The sequence below is a fragment of the Salvia miltiorrhiza genome, chromosome 5 (genome assembly GCF_028751815.1).
Source record: "Salvia miltiorrhiza cultivar Shanhuang (shh) chromosome 5, IMPLAD_Smil_shh, whole genome shotgun sequence".
Lineage (NCBI taxonomy): Eukaryota > Viridiplantae > Streptophyta > Magnoliopsida > Lamiales > Lamiaceae > Salvia > Salvia miltiorrhiza.
The window spans coordinates 26,768,817-26,788,722 of record NC_080391.1 but is presented as its reverse complement, the minus strand read 5'-3'; the positions used below and the strand labels follow the sequence as shown (position 1 = coordinate 26,788,722).

General features: G+C 35.0%; 1 long non-coding RNA gene and 1 pseudogene across 1 annotated transcript; both read left to right on the top strand.

Annotated features, from left to right (window-relative positions):
• Window positions 1–2,945: 2,945 nt before the first annotated feature.
• Window positions 2,946–3,966, top strand: LOC131025728 (uncharacterized; annotated as a pseudogene).
• A 10,285-nt stretch (window positions 3,967–14,251) lies between these two features.
• LOC131026203 (uncharacterized) lies at window positions 14,252–17,149 on the top strand. The gene is made up of 3 exons (XR_009102213.1): window positions 14,252–14,383; window positions 16,238–16,304; window positions 16,909–17,149. It is a non-coding gene; the product is annotated as an uncharacterized LOC131026203 (long non-coding RNA).
• Window positions 17,150–19,906: the final 2,757 nt, after the last annotated feature.

The following is a 19,906-nucleotide window of genomic DNA, read 5'->3' as shown; positions in this document are numbered from 1 at the left end:
CTAATTAAAATTGTGTTTGGATAGTGAATGTATTTTAATCATGTGCTTTCTATGTAATTTTAGTTTATGTACTTTTTATTTGTGTGCTTTTAGTTTGTGGGCTTTCTATTTGTGTAATTTTAGTCAAGTGAAATTGTGTTATATACTTGTTTTATGTTTAATTAATGAAGAAGTATATTTCATCTAAAGTTGAATAGCATTGGATCCGTTTAGCTTCCCAAAGTATTTAGTAAATTCGGACAAAGCATTTATCCAATTCACATGCATTTGTCCAACTCATATGCATACTGACACTACATTATTTCCAATTCACATGCATACTAACACTACATTATTTCCAATTCACATGCATACTGACACTACATTATTTGCAATTCACATGCGTACTAACTGTGACACCCAAATCCATTTTAAATTTACATGAAAACGCACGCGGAAAAACTATGAATATAAATAAATATTTAATATGAAAATAAGAAAAGAAACATTTTATTTAAAATATTTTACTCAACACAACATTTTTAAGTATAGCTAAACTCAAAATATTTGATTCGCCATTCGACCTTCCACGCGCCTCCGGTCTTTAAAACCTGAAAATGTTAAATATGGGATGAGCATACAGGGTACACTCAGTGTGGGAACATGCAATCATTGTCCACGTTAATAAAATGAGAATCACATATGATCTATACATTCGTAACTGAAAGTCGCACGGTGGCATACCAAGGACCTTTCCGTCCTGGACCGATTGAGCCGGCCCCTGGCGACTGGTTGCAACCATAACTTTAACATGAAATCGCATTGTGGCATACCAAGGACTTTAATGTCCTGGACCCATTGAGCGGGCCCCTAGCGATATAATTTAATGCAACTCACATATGGTAAACACATAATATTAAAATGAACAAAGATTAACCACAGCATGTACTGAAATAAATCCCACACCTGAAACTTGACCCTTGAAAATTAACTTGAATAATTCAAATCAAAATCAACGTCTTAGTTGTGCCGCTCCTAATTCCATAAAATAGAACAATAGTTTATAAATATATGAAGAAACAACAAAAATTAATATAATTATATGTATGTGCGATACAAGCTCTATAAGAAAAATCAACTACCTTATTACTAGGATCGTCCGCACTATTCTGCTTCTTTGTTGTAGTATATTTTGGTTTGGCTGAATATATCCTATTTATAGAAGCTTTTATTTGTAGGTTTGCTTAATCATAATTCTATAGGCTTTCTGCCTAGTTCATAGGTTTGCATAGTCAAACCCCTCATATTCTTACACGTATCATATGCATGATTATGTGTATCAAAATATTCATGCACAAAGTTTAATTATATATTACTATATTATATATATATATATATATTAGAATTAATCCTCTAAGTTAACTACCACGTCTTTAACATGAATACATATATATCAATATTAAAAGAAGTCAAATTATTTAGGAAGTTTTAAATTGGTAGGTAAAATATATATTATTAATTTATTATTATACTATAATTATATAGATATATATATATATATATATATACTTTAAATCCATGCATATTTACATATGTATATACGAAATATTTATATACATACATTTATGGAATTAGATTTGTTTTAAATCCTAATTTTAATATCAAAATTATTATTATTATCTTAACTAAGGGCACGACTAGATTAACATAAATTCAAAATAAATTTTTTTTCAAACACTTTATAAATTAAAAGTTTAATAATTTTCAAATAGAATTTGTAAAGAAAATAAATGGTTTTGGGCTGTGACAAACCTACCCACTTAAAAAAATTTCGTCCTCGAAATTTGACAATTCATAGCTGCAATAATCTTCAACATAATAATTTGAATACTGAACTTGAATTTTCTCATAATAACTTCAATTATTGCAGCAAATTCCAATATACTTTCAACGTAAATAATTTATACTCATCCCCATGAAAAACTTTTGGAAATACATTTACCTTGAAGTCGGAGCACGTAGAGGTCGAATGGATTTGTCATACTTGACTTAAAAACATTTTAAGAAAATTTTTATTTTGCAGAGTCTACAGGAAAGTAGACCTGCTCTGATACCACCTTGTGACACCCAAATCCATTTTAAATTTACATGAAAACGCACGCGGAAAAACTATGAATATAAATAAATATTTAATATGAAAATAAGAAAAGAAACATTTTATTTAAAATATTTTACTCAACATAACATTTTTAAGTATAGCTAAACTCAAAACATTTGATTCGCCATTCGACCTTCCACGCGCCTCCGGTCTTTAAAACCTGAAAATGTTAAATATGTGATTCTCATTTTATTAACGTGGACAATGATTGCATGTTCCCACACTGAGTGTACCCTGTATGCTCATCCCATATTTAACATTTTCAGGTTTTAAAGACCGGAGGCGCGTGGAAGGTCGAATGGCGAATCAAATGTTTTGAGTTTAGCTATACTTAAAAATGTTATGTTGAGTAAAATATTTTAAATAAAATGTTTCTTTTCTTATTTTCATATTAAATATTTATTTATATTCATAGTTTTTCCGCTTGCGTTTTCATGTAAATTTAAAATGGATTTGGGTGTCACACTAACACTATATTATTTGCAATTCACATGCATACTGACACTACATTATTTCCAATTCACATGCAACCGTATCAATTCAAATATAGCTATCTTATCCTACATTTCAGTATGTATTCTATAAATGCCAAATGAAACACATCTCAATAAAACATAAAAATCTCACTCTTTGCTCAAGTACACCTATATCCTATTATTTTCCCATTTCTCATAGAAATATGTCTGTCAATGAAAACTCTTCAGTTGATTCAGACTCAAGTTCTGATGTTTCCCATTCCAACGAACTTGATGAATGGGAAGAACGAGTTTATCAACAAAATCGTTAATTTGATAACATCATCTAGAACATGATCCTAAACAATCATAATCTGATTGTAGGACATCAAATTCCAACAGCCAATAGGAGATATTGTGATAGGGAACGCGAGTTTGGTGCAGAGCGTTTGATCAACGACTACTTCAGCGACAACCCAACATATACTCCAGAGCTCTTCCGGTGGAGATTTCGCATGCAGAAATCGCTATTCATTCGAATAGTGGAAGCTGTTACTGCTAATGATGAGTTCTTTCAATAGAGACGAGATGCCACCGGCAGAGTAGGTTTTTCATCATTGCAGAAATATACTGGAGCCATGAGGGTGTTGGCGTATGGGACATCTTCTGATGTTGTCGATGAGTATCTACGAATGAGTTCATCTTCGACAAGAGATGCTTTAGTCCATTTTGTGGAAGGTGTTATTTCTTGCTTCGGTGGTACGTATCTAAAAAGGCCTAATGAAGAAGATTTGGCAAGGCTGCTCTATGTTGGAGAACAACGTGATTTTATAGGCATGATTGGCAGTATTGATTGCATGCATTGGGAGTGGAAAAATTGTCCTAATGCATAGGCCGGCCAATATATTGGGAGAAGTGGAAAACCAACGATCATTTTGGAAGCTGTTGCTTCATACAACTTGTGGATATGGCATGCGTTCTTTGGAACACCAGGTTCGTGCAATGATATTAATGTACTCCATCGATCTCCTGTTTTTAATGATGTCTTAGAAGGTCGAGCACCAAAGGTTAATTACGTAGTGAACGGTTGTCATTATGATAGGGCATATTATTTAACTGATGGTATATACCCTTCATGGGCTGTATTTGTCAAGTCAATTACTTCCCCACAGATACGCATACACAAGTTGTTCGCTCAACACCAAGAGTCTGTTCGAAAAAGATGTTGAGCGAGCATTTGGAGTTCTACAAGCTCGATTTGCATTTCTACGACGCCCTTGTCTTGTTTGGGACAAAGTTTTGATGGGAAAAATTATGATGGTTTGTATCATCATGCATAATATGATAGTCGAGGATGAACGAGATACCTACTAAAATTATTATGATCCAACTGAATTTTTTTATGGATACACCTACAAGAGTACAAACAGAAGACGGTAAACATTTTCGCTATTCTACTGAACGCATTGCGAGCTTATCTGCTTATATGACTAATAAAGATCAAGTTCACAATAGATAAGCTCATAGGACTCTTCAAGATGATTTGATTGAGCACATATGGGAAAAATTTGGCACTGACAATTAAATATGTAATTTGTATTTTCTAGTTGTATTTTTAAGTTTCATGTATTGTACTTTGATATATTTAATTTCAGTTATGTGTTTAATTCTTATAATCTTCATTTGTGATTGAGCTAAATATCAATTATAGTATATGAGTTATAGTATGATTATAATTTTTTTAAATATATATTTTATTTTATTAAATATAATAAATAAATATTTAATTTTAATTTATATTTTATTTTAGATATTAGATAATTTAAAAATAAAGTGAAAAGAAAAAATATGTAGGTTGAGTTGGTGTCACCATTGGGAGTAAAAGTTATTTTAGGTTGGGGGTTGTGTAGGTGGATGAGAGAGAAATGAATATTTTATTAAAAAGTGGAGTAAGGTCGACTGTGGGTAGTCTTACGTTGAAGGCAAAAGCCCCATCTGATTAGGAAAATTTACATCGACTTTAATGGGACTTTGTTTTTTTTTTTAGGTCTTAATCAATGTTAATGTGATAAAACAAACTTGGGTCCATGTTGGTCCCGAGCAAGTGCATATTGGTATATGGGGGAAATACACCAAGTACAAGTTTTTGTTGCTTTTCTAAGTTGTGTCTAAAGAACATATTCAGCTGATAATGAGTTAGCGGATGTTGATTCTAATTAGCCAGCTAAGTAGATTGATCATGTTCCAGATAAGCATGTTCACATGAATTGATCAGTTATCTATTACATTATCTACTTGCCACCTCACATAGTACGTAATATGTACGGAATGTGGTGTTTGAAATACTTATTTTGTGAAAATTTCTTTAGATATCTAATCAGTTTATCAATATTTGGTTTAATCAAAAGTTATGAAACAAACTCACTAAGTATGATAAAGATAATGGAGAATGACTATATGCTTAGCAATAATAGTAACATGTAGTAGTTATTAAAACCAAAAGTAAAGCACACAGAGGTTTAACGTGGTTTAGAGCCAACTGCTCCTACGTCCATGGCCGGTTGAACGAGAAAATCCACTACAATTGGATTCCTTGTTTTATAGTTGCAAGTTAGCTGATCAGCTAGTTCTGTTAAGCTGATCAACGGGTTCCGCGGTCATGACTGATTCAAGCAAGTTGCACGGTTTGCGCCCAGGGACTGATCCAATTTTTTTTATTGTGGGGCACAAAATATAAACATATTATAAATATGAAATACGTAAAAAAAATTACTATATAATAATTAAAGTCTATTAGAATTAAAAATCTACGAGTTTTTATTGATAGAAATATTTGCATGATCAACTATAAAAAATCTCTTTCTAAATATATGCAATCAAATGATCATTCGTTTATTTATCTCTCATCCGATCGTATAGACAGTTCTTTATGATATCTATTGCAGAAAATACTTTTTCAAATTAAGTAATATATTTATTAGGGATTGAACATTTAAAAATTTGCTTATTTATTATATATACTTTAATTAAATATATATATATATATATATATAATTAGTAAAAATAAATAAATAATTTGTGGGGGCACGTGCCCCCATAACAAGACATGTAGATCTGTTTCTATTTGCACCCGTATATTCTATTAGTTTTCACACTACTCACACGTAGCTTACTTGATGAACTTCTTCTAACTATAACACCTATCTTTTACAAGGGGTGTGAGGTTTTCAGAGGATCTCCAACTAATTGAACACTGTTAAAGAAATAATATTTGGGCTAAAAGCACTTATCATAAGATGTCAAGCTAGATAAGAAATCTATGTTATACCTAGGATGAAAGGAAAAGTTATAATGAGTATTAGGTTTCTTCATAATTTGGTTCTTATAAAACAACAAAGTTGTATTTTTACTTCGTGAACACTCAGAAGGATGTGGAGGGCTGAGGGGGTGATCTGGAAAAAAGGATACCAAAATAATTACTAATGTCTATAATATTTAGGGAAGGGGAAGGGGAACCACAACACACACTCACTTGCCTCTCCCAGAGGGTAATAGTACTTTGTATCTTTATAATGTTGCGTGGAGTTCCTACATTCTTGGACTGAAGACGAAATTCTAAATTATCTATAGGACATTGAAGTCGTTTTTCAATGTTCAGAAAAATTCCTCTCAAGTAAATGACGAACCAGGAACACTACTAAGAGGGTGTTTGGCTAAGCTTATTTTAAAGAGCTTATAAGATGTTTCAAGAGCTTATAAGATGTAATGTTTAAGAACTTATAAGTTGTCAAAATGTTTGGATAATTAAGCTTCTAAGCTAGAGAGAGAATTTTTTTGCTAGAGAGAGAAAATAGTTTTTTAGAGAGAGAAAATTGAAGAAAAATAAACTTGAATGATATATGATGAAAATAATAAATTATAGTTGAAAAATATTTGTAAAAAGATTGTGGCATATGAGATTATAAAAAAATAAGTTGGGGTATAAAAACTTATTTTTTGGGGAGCTTATAAGCTCTAGGAGCTTATAAGTTGTTTAGGAGTTTATTTTGCCAAACACTTTGAAGGAGCTTATAAGCTCAGCCAAACACCCTCTAAGTGCATCGACAACGCCAAGCTTTAAGCTCCAGATCGAGACGGCAGCTGTGGAGGGCCGCGCGCTGGCGAACCAATGGGGCACATGCTCAGTGCCTTCGTTGGTGTCGGGCACGAATGTGTTTTGGGTTAGGCGCGTGTTCAACATGCGCTTAATTAACGTTTGTGTTTGATTTTTTTTTTACAGTTGAAAATGGCAACAACTAGTATAGTATAGGTTTTTTTATTTTTTTCCCCTATAATTTCCTTTCCTTCCTCTACATATACTATTTCTTTCTTCGTCAAATTTTCATAATTCTCTCTTCAATTTCCTAAAATCTATCGTTTCAATTTTTATTCTCTCAAATTTATTTCAAGCAATGGATCGCTAATTCGATGATTATTTGCATAAATACGTCGAAGGCTCGGATCGTCAATTCAATGAATATAATCTCACTCTATTTAGTTGCATTGAACATTATTATAATTAAAATATATAAAAACAATAAACAAATATATTAAAGATCTTATTATAACAAAAAATATAGAAAATAAAATAAAATAAAAAAAGAAAATTAAAAGAAAAAAATCATATGTTCAATATCAAGAGAAAATAAAATATTTAAATTTTAATTTTTTCATAATTTATTCATTTTTAATTTAATTTTTATGATTGTTATATCATATTAAAGATCTTGTCACGAACTTAATTTAAGATGCATATTGAATATTTTTTCATAAATTAAATTTGACAATATTAAATAAGAATCAAAATAAAAAAGAAGAAGAAAAGAGAGGAGAGATAAAAGTAAAATACTCTCTTTTTATATATTTCATCCATCCACAATAAAATTTTTTAGAAATGAGCGACACAAGTTTTAAAATGATTTTGTTGTGCGTATTGGAAGTGCATGAAAATATATTGTAATTAGTGTTGTGTTATTTTAATTTGTATGGAGAGTGTTGAAAATGTGAAAAAAATAAGAATAAATGAGATATTATTAGTGGTGAGTATAGTCCAAAAATAGATAAATTTTTTTTGACATTCCAAAAAGATAATTTAGATTTTTTTTTTTTATTATGGATTGACAAAGTATTACTACTATGAGTGTTTTTACTTTGAGGCCACGTTTGATATTGGATAACGGTTATGGCCGAATTAATAATTTATGGTTACCTTTCGTAGATTAGTTGATACTATCACCCATTCTTTTATGTTTGATCCATATAATAGATAAACTAGTAAACAAAAATTGGTGTTTGATAGCCCACCACGTCTTCCATATAATTAAATTAAAAGACACTCAAGCCCATTCATTAATTAACTATTGCCCACCATACCCTCTCAATATTGCCCACGAATATATCTGAACTCCCACATCAGTTATAAATGTATCGCGCCAAAAACTAGGGCACAACAATACAGAACGTCTTCGTTGGTGGCATCTGATAACACTCATTTTTCCATGGTTTTTAATGTTCATATGATGTTAATTTTATAGGAAATTGAGTGTTGGATGATTGTTTTGTGCTTAATTTGCTTTATCTTGTGAAACATGATTCTTACTCGAACTTTGAAGGAATTTTCAGATTTATTGAGTTCGAATTTGGAACAATGTCCTGAAATAGAAGTTGTAGATCATCTCGATACAAGTTCGTGAGCGCAAACGGATCATAAATCGGAGTTCGGACGAGAAAGTTATGGCCGAAACAAAAACGTCGCGCGCAGCAGTCAAAATTCGGCGACCTAAACGGCGACCGCCGAATTTGGGCGATTTTATGAGCAAAATCGGCGACCAACTCGGCGATCGCCGAGTAGGTCGCCGAAATCCCTGGATTGAAATTGGCTTTGAGGAGAAAATTCGGCGATCGCCGAATTTCAGCTGTTTTCTGGCCAAATTCGGCGACCTGTTCGGCGAACGCCGAACGGGTCGCCGTTTTTGACGCGTGTTTTTATATCTTCCGCGTTTTTAGGTTTTTCCAAGTTATTTTCGAGCTCAAACTCTGTATTTTACCCTGGTACTATAAATAGGTCCTCTTTTGACCTATCTAGGGTTCCCAGCTTTAGTTTTTCAGTTTCCAATATTCATATTTCAGTTTTATAGCTTTAGAATATTTTAGCTTTCCAGTTTTCAAGGCTTGGATCAAGATTGAAGATTTAAGCCGCTACAATCGTTTTAATTCGGTTTTTATACAATTTGTTTTTACAATTGCGTTCAATTTAATTATGTTTATGTTTGATTTTATTATGTCTGGCTAGTTCTTTTATTCTGAACCTAGGGTTTGTATATAGATGATTGATTATGTGTTTTTGATTTATTGATATCAATTTGCCCTTCAACTTGTGATTCATGATTCCTGGTGCTTAATTTCTTGTGAATTATCTGATCAATGATTTACATGTTTAGCTGTTCAGTTTGAGTCTTGAATGCGATAATTGTTCAGCCAATTCAGGAATGCATGATATAGTGTTAGCCTTGAGTCTTGAATGCGATAGGTGAAGCAATATGAAGTTATTCTTTATGTGCTATTTGGAGTTAATTTATTCCTTGGAGTCTTAAATGCGAAAAGGGATTAATTAATCTACGTTCATAGGTGGTCGTTAGAGACGCTTGTGAATAATATAGTGATCTTTCATCAGGGTTGGATTAAAATTGGTAATTGAATCAATAGGTTGAATACATGTAGTTGATTAGTGAAAGTACATCCCTAGGGTCAGAGCTTTCCTTATATTTGAGTTAATTATCATAGTTTACATGCTCTTTAGTTTTTATTTAGTTAATCTTAGTTCGTAATTCACCTTCAAATTCGTTTTACCTGCATACTGTGAGAGTCTGTTTAGGAAGTAGATAGAGTAATTTCGTTTTACAGTCTCTGTGGATACGATACTCTGCTTGCTGTTTTCGTACTACAATTACACTGTTTAGTTGCAGTTATTGTTGCTATAAAAATAGTGATCAACTTTTTGGCGCCGTTGCCGGGGACTGTTAAGAAGTTGCTTTAATATTTTCGATAGGATTCTGCAGTACTATAGGTTTTATTCTTTAGTTGCAGTTTTTTTGTTTTTTTATTTTTGTTTTTATTTGAGACAGATACGATGGCTACTCCTGAGCAAATCCAAATTCGAGCTCTGCAAGAGCAGTTGAAGAAGCTGCTTGATGCACAGGAGATGAGAGAGGCTCAGAAACAACCAGCCATCAATGAAGCGTTCATTCCACAGTATGTGTACCAGGAGCCCCCACGAGTGAACGTCAACAACTTTGAGCTGAAAACGGGTTTGATCACGATGGTCCAACAGAGCCAATATGGTGGACAGGCGATCGAAGACCCTAATGCGCACCTGGCGCATTTCCTGGAGCTGTGTAGCACGGTGAAGATGATTGGTGTCCCTGATGACATTATCCGTCTTCGTCTTTTTCCCTTCTCACTGCGGGATAAGGTGAAGTCGTGGTATCATACGCTGCAGCTGGGAGAGAATATCGTGTGGGAGAATTTGGCTCATGCATTCCTACGCAAGTTTCATCCGCCTGGCCTTACGTTGAAGTTGAAGATGGACATCGTGCAGTTTCAACAGTACGATGGAGAAAAGCTAGCGGAGACTTGGGAGCGGTATCAGGAGAAGCTCAGAAAGTGCCCAAGCCATGGATTTGATGAAGGCACGCTCGTGATAATGTTCTACAATGCCTGCGGGGAGCGTACAAGGATGCACATGGATACAGCTGCAGGTGGCTCTCTATTGCAGAAAAGCAGTTCTGAAGCATGGAGCATTATTGATAGCATGGCTTCTACAAGCTACCAATGGCCATCTGAGCGAGTACAATTGAAGAAGGTTGCAGCTGCGTCAAGTTCTGATCCTATGGCAGCAATGGTTACTCAACAGGCAGCGATGGCTACACAGCTGGCAGAGCTGACTACAAAAATTGGTGAGTTGAATGTTGGACGTCATGAGCAAGCTGTGATAGACCCATCAGGCATGGAAGATGTCAATTATGTGACTGGCAGAAATTATGGGAATTTCCAGCAAGGACAGCCAGGAATGTATGGCAGAGGTCAACAATTTCAGCAGGGTCAGCAGCAGTTCCAGCCAGGAGCACGCCCGCATCCTAACCTTTCTTACGGAAATCCGAACAATGCTTTGCAGCCTCCACCTGGATTTTCTGTGTCTAGCGGAGGAGTTATAAATGAGCCGAAGAAAGTATCACTGGAAGATATGACGCAGCAGATGTTAACAGAGATGTCTAGCATGAAGACAACTGTTAATTCAAGGATGACTAATTTGGAGTCTCAGGTGGAAAATATTGGAAATAATTTTTCAGCACTGTCCAAGCAAGTGCAGATTTTAGAGACTCAAGTTGGTCAGATGGCCAACCAAGCAGCTGCACAGCACAAGCCAGGCCAATTTCCTAGCAACACTCAGTTCAATCCGAAGAGCCAATATCAACAGCCTCAGCAAAATCAGCAATGTCATTCCATCCGGGTGGTTGATAATTTAGTTGAGGATGAAGGTATTTCTGTTTCTCCTCCTCTTCCATTCCCGAGGCCAAGATTAGATGAGCAAAGCTCCAAATTTTTGGAGACATTTAAGAAGCTGGCTGTGAATATTCCTTCCGTGGAGATCTTGAGAAACAAGCCAAATGAGGTGCAAATTGTGAAGGCTGTGATGGAAAAGAAGAGTGCATTCAATGAATTTGAGGGGGTGCTCGCAGTGAAGGAGTATCAGTTGCCTCCAAAGAGAGAATATCCGGGCAGCTTCAATATTTCTGTGAAGATTGGAAAGTCATTGTTTGAGAAAGTGATGTGTGACACCGGAGCAAACATAAATGCCATGCCTCTCAAAGTTTATAGGAAGTTGCAGCTGGGGGATTTGAAGCCAACCAACAAGACAATTCAGCTTATTGATAAGTTTTGCTCTAAACCTCTAGGAGTTGCGGAAGATGTGCTTGTGAAGGTGAGTGATTTTTTCTTCCCAGTCGACTTTGTAGTGTTGGATATTCCGGAGGATCCAAAGATGCATTTGCTGTTAGGGAGACCTTTCCTTGCCACATGTGGAGCAAAGCTAGATATGCAAAGGGGGACGATGACATTGGGAGCCTATGGGGAAACTGTGATTTTCAAGAAGCCTCCACTAAAGGAAGTTCCCCAGAATGAAGTGATTAATTTGGCTGACAGTTTTCTAGCAAATTTGGAGGATGAAGAGGTTGAGAAGAATGAGCTGCCCAAGTATGAAGCCAAGAAAAAAACTCCAAAGCCAAAAGAAGTTCTGACTTTTGAGATGTGTTTGTTTTTGGAGCATGATGGGGGGTCTTTGAAAACCCATACCCCCAAGAAGAAGAAAGTGAAATTTCGGATTTTTCGGAACAAGAATGAGAAGGGGGCAATGCTTGTAGAGGATGTTCGAGCCAAGAGAAGTGTTTTGGTGGAGAAGGCACCCAAGAGTATAAAAGCTTTCCAATGGTTAGAGTGTTGTTTCCGACCTCCATGAGTTTTTGAGGTATCGTCGAGCTCTAGACGTTAAATTAAGCACTTGTTGGGAGGTAACCCAGCCGTTTTCTTTGTTTTGTTTTCCTTTCGTTTAGTTTCTTTTTGTTTCTTTGTTTTGTTTGGGTTTTTAGTGCAGCGTTGAGCTTGGAAGATGCGGGAACTCGCGCCTTGTCCATACTACCACCGTGGATCATGTGTTTTCTGTGAGTAGTGACACACATATCATCATCCCTCCAAACTTATTTTCGAACTTATGTTCTGTAATAAGTTTGGGGGAGGGGGGTGAGAGTAGATATGTGTATCACTTTTATCTTTTTGTTGGCTTTATTGTTTTATCTTGCTTGGTTGGTGGTGTGTGTTTGTTTTGTTTTTTTAGATGATTTATGCTCCATTAGATTTATGGTGAGATGCCAATGATGATTTCTGTGGAAAAAAAAATGTGGAGTTTGATTTTCTTTGATGATTTAAGCATAATTGGAACTAATTTGCATAATTCTAGAGTGATTTTGACCTTTACTTTTAGACGTTGAATAAACCTGTGAGATTTTGAGCCATAACTGTTTATCATACACAGTTTATTCTTTGTTGTGAGTTTTGTCATTGCATGTGGTGATCTTCTAGAACTTGCCATGGTTTCTGTGTTGAGGTTGCTGTTGTGCCCACGATTATGAGATGATTTTAGGCCATCTTTTGTTAGCCACAATTTTTCGCAAACACTATCATTGAAAAAAAAAAAATTATCCTTTGTTATCCTCTTTGAGCCTATTTAGCTTTTATTCTTTAGCCGGATGATAGGGGTGATGAAGTATATGGGGATCTTCGTGTGGTGAATATTCATAGTGGGTTGTAAAAAAGAAGGGATGATATTGAGCTACTATTTACTCTTATAAGCTCTACAAAGTTGTGAAAAGAAAAGAAAAAAAAAAGAGAAAAAGAAAAGAAAAGTGTGAAGTCGAGTGTATATTGAGAGTGTTGTTAGATAATCGACTTCGTGTGTTGGAAATAAATAGAGAGCATAAAAGAGTGGTTAGTTCTGCATTGTGATGATTAAATCTCTTGAGTTGTGTTGATTATGGTGATATAGTTGGGTGGAAGATGGAATTTATTCCATACTTGATTTGTGATTTGTGAAGCTATAAGGTTGGTGTTCTTAAATTATTTTGAGTCACTTAGCCTATATTTCCCTACCTTAACCAATGTCCCTACATTATAACCCGAAGAAAAAGACCTTTTTGATCTTAGTCCTGACACACTTTTAGCGATGGAGATTGTAGACGATTGGCAAGCCTATGGTAAGTGATCTGCATTGTATTGAATTCGATGAGAGCATACACGTCCTGTTCCATCAAATTGAGAGTTGAGTGATACACATACTGTAATACCCGTGCTTTTGATGACGTGTTTAATTGCTTAAGTTTGAGTAATTAGGGTATAGATCCCTTATTTGATTACTTTGTAAAGAGATGAGGAGTTATATGAAGTTTTCTTGTTATTTTTTTTAAGATGTTGAGATGTTCTTTCGATGATGTGAGAATGATGTGGGATTTTATATCCGTATTTGAGTTTGAGTATTTGAATAATTCGAGATAATTATTTGAATGAGAACGATGAACTCGGAAGTGAGATCTGAGTCCGTTAAGACGTTTTTCAAAATTTTGACTTTTTGACGATGAATAGTAAAATACTGCTATTTCGTCTTTTTGTCGACTTTCAAAATCTTACGTGCACGTCGTCGAGAAATATTCTTAGTTTTTCGATACGAGTCCAATAATAAAAGTTTTTATTTTTGGACGACGAGTGAATAGTAAATCGGGATTTCTCGATAAACGAAATGAGCTCGTTTATCAGAATTTCGAGAACGAGCTTGTGTTTTCTATATTTATATAGAATTACGAGTGCAATGAAAGTGAGTAGAGGTTGAGAGGGCGAGTAACAAAGAGTATGGGTTGTTAGTTGTTAAAATGAGACGAGACGAGATATTTAACGACTAACGGGTTAATATCTTAAATATCTAACCTACCCTACCCCTAACCACCCCCAAACCTCCCAAAGCCCCTTTCCCTATTAAAGTGTTGGCTGCTACAACCAAACACTCTAAACTCACGCACAACACACAAACTCACACACACAACACCCAAAACACACACTATATTCAACGTTAATACCATTTAAGCTTTTGACCTCCGATTTGAGCACCGAGACGAGCGCCGATCATCTTTTCGATCACGTATCTAAGTAGGTAAGATCTCTACCTACGTTTTGATGGTTTTCTTTTCGATTTTCGTCGACGTCGAAAAACGTCGATTCTCGACTTTATTTTGAAACGACGTCGGATCGTCGTGAAATTTTAGTATGTTGTTCTTGGGTAGATGTTGAGCATGTTTAATGAAGGGAGTAAGAACGGAACGAACCGTAGCTATGAAACCCATGAGGGCAGCCCCGTTTTTCACATATTAGCTTGTCTTTCGATTTTTGTTTGATCGTTTTGACTTGATATTTGTGCTTAGGGGTATGCTAGAATCGATATATATTAAATTCGTATTTTTCCAAGCACGAAAATTGTATAAATTTTTAGAGTATGATTATTTAAATTCGTGAAGTTTGAGACGTTGCATAATGAATATTATTGCGTATATGTGTTCTACGATATCACATGAGCATGCTAATTGATTTACAATTTATGGATGATAATTGTTGAACGAAATTAAAACTGGAATTCTGTCAAAATTTTACAGCTGTTTCAAGCTTATGTTTCGATGAGTTTTCATTGCTTGATGGCTCTGAAATTTTAGTATGTTTATCTATGATATGTGTATTTCGTTGCTGCAAAATTTCATGTCTTTTGGATGATGTTTGCTATTTTAAAGATATTTTGAAAAATCCTTGACAGAATCTGTCAACTATTGGTAGACTTCACAAAAATGTTTATATCTATTAATCCATGAAGGATTTTGCATCACCGTTTTTTTTTAAACGAAACTAGACTCCAATAATTTTCTAAAAACATAAGATTTCGATTTTTATGACCTCTGAAACAGAGCAGTTTATTATTTCAAAAATGCCCTGTTCTGTTGTCATATTTGTCCAACAGTAAAAGTGTATGAGTTTCATTGTTTATTTGGCAGATCATATGAACGTTTTCTCTTGTGAAGTTTTAACCAAATCTTCAAGGATACCTTTAGTTTTGGATGATTAAATTTGATGGAATTTTATTAAGGTTTGCCTTGGTTTCTAATGGCCTAAACAAAATTGGCAGAAACTGTCAATCTTTGACAGCCTGCACTAAAGGAGCAATATCTCCAAAAACCTTTAACCTTTTTGGTTAACTACCATTTTTAGAGTGAACTACACTTCATGAAGTTTTTGAGATCAATTGGTATGAGAGTTTATGATGATTGAGTTGGTTGTTATGAATTTTTAAAGATGACACAAAAACAGCAAAACTTTCTAGAAAACAACTTGATTATATTTGTTTTGATGGATGATACGATATGACTAAATGGTGTGAGTTGTGAGAGTTATGATTAACGCACATAAATGTTGGTATCTGACACTCGAACAATTGGTGTCGAGTATAAATGATAGTTTACTGATAAAGAGTTTTGATGATTTTGAATTGTTTGGTTTGCGTTGAAAAGATGTCAAGATGTTAAGTTTTGAGTCGAGAGACGAGTTCACGTAGTGAGATTCACTCGTTGAAATCTCGTGGCTGACATTATATATGAATAGGTCATGCCGAAATTTTTAGTGAAATTAGAATTTGAGCATAGTCAATTCTTGTTGACCCGTGACTCAAATACATGCCTAATGGAAAGTTTAACTTTCAAATCGGTTAATTAGACGAGATGAGAGCGAATAGATCTGCTAAGAAAGTGAACTTTTCGATGTGTTAAATATTTCTTTTAATTGAAGCGCTGCTAATTATAACATAAGGATGTTATAATTAATGAGTAATGACGAGAGATAATAATTGTTATATTGATTAACAATCAAGAGAGATGAACATTAGAGATACTAATGTTTCATAAAAGAGATTAGATTATTAATCGAGGTTTCTTTTATAACTTCTCACCAATTCTTCATAACGATGAAGGTCCTTTTGGGAAGTAACGACTTGAGGGAGAGAGTGACGTTACTCATTGATACAGAGACACAACGAGGTGGGCATTACTTTTACTATACGTATATAGAGATCCCCTGCGTGTCGTAGGCCTCTTATACGAATGAATGCATGAGATGATCTAACTGTTAATTTCAGTTTTATATATATATCAAATGAGTTTAAATGTTACGTTCAAGCAAGTTATTTCATTACAAAATCTTTGAGTTAAAGTTATTTCAAGTATTGTCTTGCCATAAAATGTTTAAATTTTAGTATGATATCTATCTGCTTTGGCTTTGCCAATGATGCAATCGAATTCGGGTCCTGAGCAGTTGATAGCTATCCTGCCAGGGCTAGTGTACACCAGTGACCGTGAGTCATCTAGCGGGTTGGCCGGTCAAGTGACCGTGAGAGGTGGCCACCTCTCCGGCACACAGTTTCAGATATGATAGATTACAAAAGAACTTAGTCTGATCAGACGAACTTTAAGAATCACAAATGAACTTAGTAAGCTTGGGCCTTTTTAGCGAAAAACTCCCTTGCTGTACTGATTATGATGGCATGACAATTTATAGTTTTGAAGCATGTATTTTTATACCTAGGCATACGTGCCCACTGAGTGCTTTTGTACTCAGCCCTGCATATGTTTTCTAAATGTGCAGGTTGAGCTGATGTGATGATGGTGCTGCAATGAGCGGAGTCTCCAGGGTTGTTAATAAATAGTTAACCTGTCTAGAATATGTCTTCATACATATGTCTAGCTACTTTCCGCTGCAAGATGTTGTTGATGTTATAGTATGTTATGTCATACTTTGAGTCTTAAGAGAATGGTTGCATATGATGTATAACTTGATTAATGATATTAATTAACTTTTATGCAGTCTTTCATAGACTGTTTTCAATTGAGTATTAATGAATAAAAATGACGAGTTTTATTAAGATGAGTAAGTTTTACGGCTATAAATGACGCCCCTTTTCTTCCCCTTCTTCTTTAACCCCATCCCTAGTCGTGGATCACTCAGCCTAACTATCCCTAGTTAGGGCGGGCTGTGACACATACCTTGTGAGATTCAATTGTTTGGAATGTCAAGGTTGATTTTGCTATAGGTTGTGTTTATTGGTGAATTTTGTGCTTGATTATTGAAGATTTGAGAATTCCATTATTCTTTATTTTTCGGAGGCATCGATGAGCTAGAGTTCTTACCCATTCGTGTTATTGTTTGTGTTCTTCTCATTATTCGAGGACGAACAATGGATTAAGTTTGGGGGAGTTGATAACACTCATTTTTCCATGGTTTTTAATGTTCATATGATGTTAATTTTATAGGAAATTGAGTGTTGGATGATTGTTTTGTGCTTAATTTGCTTTATCTTGTGAAACATGATTCTTACTCGAACTTTGAAGGAATTTTCAGATTTATTGAGTTCGAATTTGGAACAATGTCCTGAAATAGAAGTTGTAGATCATCTCGATACAAGTTCGTGAGCGCAAACGGATCATAAATCGGAGTTCGGACGAGAAAGTTATGGCCGAAACAAAAACGTCGCGCGCAGCAGTCAAAATTCGGCGACCTAAACGGCGACCGCCGAATTTGGGCGATTTTATGAGCAAAATCGGCGACCAACTCGGCGATCGCCGAGTAGGTCGCCGAAATCCCTGGATTGAAATTGTCTTTGAGGAGAAAATTCGGCGATCGCCGAATTTCAGCTGTTTTCAGGCCAAATTCGGCGACCTGTTCGGCGAACGCCGAACGGGTCGCCGTTTTTGACGCGTGTTTTTATATCTTCCGCGTTTTTAGGTTTTTCCAAGTTATTTTCGAGCTCAAACTCTGTATTTTACCCTGGTACTATAAATAGGTCCTCTTTTGACCTATCTAGGGTTCCCAGCTTTAGTTTTTCAGTTTCCAATATTCATATTTCAGTTTTATAGCTTTAGAATATTTTAGCTTTCCAGTTTTCAAGGCTTGGATCAAGATTGAAGATTTAAGCCGCTACAATCGTTTTAATTCGGTTTTTATACAATTTGTTTTTACAATTGCGTTCAATTTAATTATGTTTATGTTTGATTTTATTATGTCTGGCTAGTTCTTTTATTCTGAACCTAGGGTTTGTATATAGCTGATTGATTATGTGTTTTTGATTTATTGATATCAATTTGCCTTCCAACTTGTGATTCATGATTCCTGGTGCTTAATTTCTTGTGAATTATCTGATCAATGATTTACATGTTTAGCTGTTCAGTTTGAGTCTTGAATGCGATAATTGTTCAGCCGATTCAGGAATGCATGATATAGTGTTAGCCTTGAGTCTTGAATGCGATAGGTGAAGCTATAGGAAGTTATTCTTTATGTGCTATTTGGAGTTAATTTATTCCTTGGAGTCTTGAATGCGAAAAGGGATTAATTAATCTACGTTCATAGGTGGTCGTTAGAGACGCTTGTGAATAATATAGTGATCTTTCATCAGGGTTGGATTAAAATTGGTAATTGAATCAATAGGTTGAATACATGTAGTTGATTAGTGAAAGTACATCCCTAGGGTAAGAGCTTTCCTTATATTTGAGTTAATTATCATAGTTTACATGCTCTTTAGTTTTTATTTAGTTAATCTTAGTTCGTAATTCACCTTCAAATTCGTTTTACCTGCATACTGTGAGAGTCTGTTTAGGAAGTAGATAGAGTAATTTCGTTTTACAGTCTCTGTGGATACGATACTCTGCTTGCTGTTTTCGTACTACAATTACACTGTTTAGTTGCAGTTATTGTTGCTATAAAAATAGTGATCAGCATCGCAGCTCTGCGAAGATTTTAGCAGCTCCGACAATCAAGAACACTCTTTCCTGTAAAATTTGGCAGTCAAAAATCGAAAATTTCAAAAATCTCAAAATTTTCATACAAATTATTTATGCCCAGAATCGAAATACAAAACGAAGGATTCAACCATGTAAAAACCGAAATCTCGAAAACACTTATCCCCACAACGATTCGTAGAATACGAAAACCATAGGAAGAATAATCTTCTGTGAAATAAGGCACACAATTTCGATTTCACATTTTTGAAAGTAAAGGGAAGCAGGATTTACTTGAGAAATGGCGTTCCAAACTTCGTACCCACCGTGTTTTGATTCTGGGCAGAGAGGCGAACAACGTCTGGTTTGAACAGAGGGCTTCCAGAAAATTTGAGATTCACACTTTGGGGGGAGATTTCGTTTTTGATGATTTGCTGAGTTAAAAATGAAGGGCAAATTGGGGAGAATAATTTCAAACTAGGAGGCATGAAAACGTATCAGATGGGGGGGGTGCCAGATGCATATTCCAAAGTTTTTAGTAATTGATGGCCGGGCCACAACAAATTTTCGGGCCATGAGGAAAATGGAAAGAGATATCAAACACACATTTAATGAGGTATACCTTTGCTAATCCAGTGCAATATAGCCAATCAAACGTGGCCTGATTGAAAAAGTTAGAAAAATTATATTTTCCATCATTTTCACATGTTTCCTATGATGGATAATTTTCTCCGATCAGGCTGGAAAATTTATTCGGGCAGCCACTTTTCACTCATTTTCTCACAAATGTTGGATAATATTATCCTATTGGGAGGGTGTGAAAATATTTTCCAACATTTCAATTTGTTTATCCATTTATTTCTAACAAAGTA